The sequence below is a fragment of the Ambystoma mexicanum genome, chromosome 8, assembly GCF_040938575.1.
Source record: "Ambystoma mexicanum isolate Mex_15411 chromosome 8, UKY_AmexF1_1, whole genome shotgun sequence".
NCBI classification, from domain to species: Eukaryota; Metazoa; Chordata; class Amphibia; order Caudata; family Ambystomatidae; genus Ambystoma; species Ambystoma mexicanum.
In genome coordinates, this window is record NC_090929.1 from 720,189,442 (window position 1) to 720,193,335 (window position 3,894).

A 3,894-nucleotide genomic window follows, 5' to 3' on the forward strand; every position below is an offset into this window, starting at 1 on the left:
TTAACAATATGTTATGACAATCTTGTTCCCGATATGTCCATAACTGTAATTAGGTCTATCTCTCGTTCTACTCAAGACACTAGGTTTAAAATAGTGTGAAGATCCTTCTTGTGGCTTGTTGCTTCACCATCAGTAGTTTTGCAACCAATACTCGAAGCCCATGCATTGTAGCTTCCCTGCTTTCAAGCTCCATTATTGGAGGAAGTCATAACTGATGAACCCATATGCATGCATCATTGTCGGCCGACCCCGAACCCTCACCTGAAATAATTTGTCTCACAACATTTGGTCAAGTGTTGGCAATAAAAGGCCGTAGTATTTTATTGTACAGATATGGTTATGCAGATAACAATAATGACATATCATAATAATATACTTTTGGGCACCGGGTCCTGAGGTTACCTACTCTGGCCCGTTGGACACCGTACAGTGCCCTGTTCTTCTTTTCCTTTGTTCTTCTCTCTTATTTGTAGGGTGGGAGGGTTTTGTGGTAAAGAAGCAAAGTGTGGAAGACGCTGAGTGAACAGCGAACCTCCTGTTAGTTTGGGTCCCCGTTCAGGGTCCACAAACCAATTGTGTTTTCTTAGAGCATTCTGCTCTTATTTATAAGACTCAGGGGAGCCCTTGGTCTTTGTGTATAGCAGTGGGGGCTGTGCTCCAGCCCCCGGCCGGATAACCGACATGTCTGGCCCCCTGAGAAGGGGGCAGGTCTTTGAACCTGGGCCCTGCCTGACTGTTGGTTTTCCTTAGGTGCTTAGTACCTTGTTGCTTGGAGGAAGGGTGAGGCGATTGTTCACACCTCACCCTTCACACCTCACCCTTCCTCGGCTTTGTGTGACAGAGACTGCGTGTCTCTGTGGCTTGTGGGGGAGAGGAGCAGGCATGGGGGCGGGAGCTGCCCCTCTGCTGGCCTGCCGGATGGTAACATACTCTGCCTCGCCTTGGGCGGCCCTGCAGCATTGCCCATACTTTGCTCTACATAGTGCACTTGGTTCCCCTTGTATAGGTAAGAGGTACAAAGGAAGGATGTTTTGAGTCTAATCCCCTGCCACCTACGGAGTTCAGGGAAGCTCAGAGAAGCCTTAAGAACTTTCCGGAAATGCAGATAAGACTAGTTAAACCCTGAAGACTGGATCAGAGACTTAAGGAGTGTTTTCTTTTCTCTGTCAGTTTGGGATTAGATCACATTAGTAAACCACTGCACCTTACTACGGCAACGGAAAGTTGGAAGTAAATAATGGACGTCAACAAATGGACATCATTTTTGCATGGGATTGCAAGGGACCCTTTCCAACTGAAAAAGGGCACTGGTAGAGTTTTGATTGCATATATGCAACAACAACAAAAAGAAAGGATTGCATGTACTGCAGACAACTTGATATGCATCCAGTAGCCCATTTAAACTAACTGGGCCCTTTTATCAAGGTATTAAAAGTAGTAAAACAATGGATCCTGCATAGGAATTAGGCATTGCAGGTGTCCCAGAAGATTGTAGATAGTAGGGAGGTATAGCTGTTGCAATGTCTGTAATTTGAGGTTGTGTTTCTTAAAGTCATTCTGGTAAAGAGGTTAACGTATTCATTGCTTTCCATTCATGATGTTATGCGGAGAAGATTGGTTTGGTTATTTGACAAGCGGTGCTACATGGGTCCTGGTCATTAGGCTTTTCTCGTAATATGCCAGTGTATCTTTTTTTTTTTTTAATATTTTTTTTTCCCCCCAAGCCAAACAGTATCCAAGCTTTATTGATGATACTTCTCAAACAATTGTGGCAATTCAGGCAGGACATGGGCTACAATCTACAACATCACAAACGACCCTCCCTCCCACCCCCCTGGACTAGCAAACAAAGTTAGTATTCATCAATAAAAATAAAAAATCTTTAATAGGGAAAAGAAGGGCGGACATCACATTTGTTTTGACAACAGTTCACAGGTCTGCCCCGAGGAAACCATTTAAAACTGCAGAATTTGACTTGAGCCACAATAAAAATTAATGTTGCCATCAGCAATTACAAAGATGTTTGAGCCTTTGTGCGAGCATGCACACTGCCAACCCAGAAACCACCCCCCCTCTCAACCATCACCCCAAAAGGCAAGGTCACATCTTTCTTAAATAGCTGCCATAATAACACGAGAAAGGTCTATGCAAGACGGACGGGATGAATGGGGTACACGTCTGCAGTTCAAATCCAACGAGTCGCTTAAATCACAAGACAACACGGGCAACAATGTAAAAGTTTAATTTGAGCCGCTATAGTTTGTCCGGAGTAAAACGGTCCTTTAGAGCAAGTTCTGCTAAACAGTTAAAGACAGAACACTCAGCCCCTCCCCAAACAAAGCATTTTGTGCTAACACAGCTTAAAAAAACGTAAAACAAAATTCTGCATCTTATAAAACCTGATAAAAAAATAGTATTTCAAACTGTACAGTCACCAGAAGTACACAGTTATCAAAAATTCACACATTTCACTTTGCATCTCCAGCTCCTTCCGCTTTCTGTGCCTGATCAGTTTTAGCATCTCCGTTTTCTGCTGGGTTGCTAGCTTCTTTACTGTCCTTCCCCTTCTTCCCTTTGGGCTGTTTATCTGCCTTCTTTGGGGCTGCCTTTTTAGGTTTGGGCTCTACTTTAGGAGGGGCGGGTTTTGCTGATAAGCGTGCCGACCGCCTCTGTGGCTCGTCTCTCCCCTTGGACGCCTTGGCATCTCCGTTTTCTGCTGGGTTGCTAGCTTCTTTACTGTCCTTCCCCTTCTTCCCTTTGGGCTGTTTATCTGCCTTCTTTGGGGCTGCCTTTTTAGGTTTGGGCTCTACTTTAGGAGGGGCGGGTTTTGCTGATAAGCGTGCCGACCGCCTCTGTGGCTCGTCTCTCCCCTTGGACGCCTTGGCATCTCCGTTTTCTGCTGGGTTGCTAGCTTCTTTACTGTCCTTCCCCTTCTTCCCTTTGGGCTGTTTATCTGCCTTCTTTGGGGCTGCCTTTTTAGGTTTGGGCTCTACTTTAGGAGGGGCGGGTTTTGCTGATAAGCGTGCCGACCGCCTCTGTGGCTCGTCTCTCCCCTTGGACGCCTTGGCATCTCCGTCCGCCTTTCGCTTGGGCATGGCTATGGTTTAGTTGCAGCGACAAACGACCGAATAAGGCAAGCAGCTGTGTGGAATGCCAGTGTATCTTCTTTAACTCCAAGACACATCACAAAACACTTGGAATCACAGTCGGGTAGGCTTTTTGGACTCTAAACTCTGAGTATTTTTGGATAATTGAATTCATACCTTGAAAGACAAAACTTTATACTGGCTTGCGTCTCTAGATTACCCATTGTGGAATTAAATGAATCACAAAAGAGAGTTGTGATAGAATCTGAATGTTTTCCTATAGATTGTGAGTCCAGGAAGGGGAGGGTGACAGTGGCTGTGAAGAGGCTAGGGGATGGGTGCCTGGGTGTTGGGGCAATTTCTCACTGTGCAGTGCTGGTCACTGCACTAGTACAATGGAGATCACCCAGGGCCTACACCCCATTCATATTCTGGTTTGTAGAGGGGGGTGACATAGGTGCCTGGCCTAATAATAGGCCCCCAACACAGTGCTCTGGTGAACAGAAGTCTGCAGAATCCACAGACATGGACTGTGGAGCAGTGGAGACCATGAGGATGGGAGAAAAACATACATAATATGAAATGCGAACTACACATGTAGAACAAGTTGGTTAAAGAAGGACAGTTATATGATGAATTAATACCCTGCCACCATGACAGAGTCAAACGGTTGCCATGACAATGCTGCCTGACTTCAAGATGGTATTGCCCCCATAAAATGCTTTGGCCAGCAGCGCCATGGCCACCTAAAAGTTATCTTGTGACTAGTAGTTCCACTTTTACAGGAAGAAAGGAGGCAGCACATGCA

General features: G+C 45.6%; 1 pseudogene; it reads right to left on the reverse strand.

The window, feature by feature from the left end:
• Positions 1 to 2,257: 2,257 nt before the first annotated feature.
• On the reverse strand, positions 2,258 to 3,120 carry LOC138472389 (non-histone chromosomal protein HMG-14A pseudogene; annotated as a pseudogene).
• Between the last annotated feature and the right edge of the window lie 774 nt (positions 3,121 to 3,894).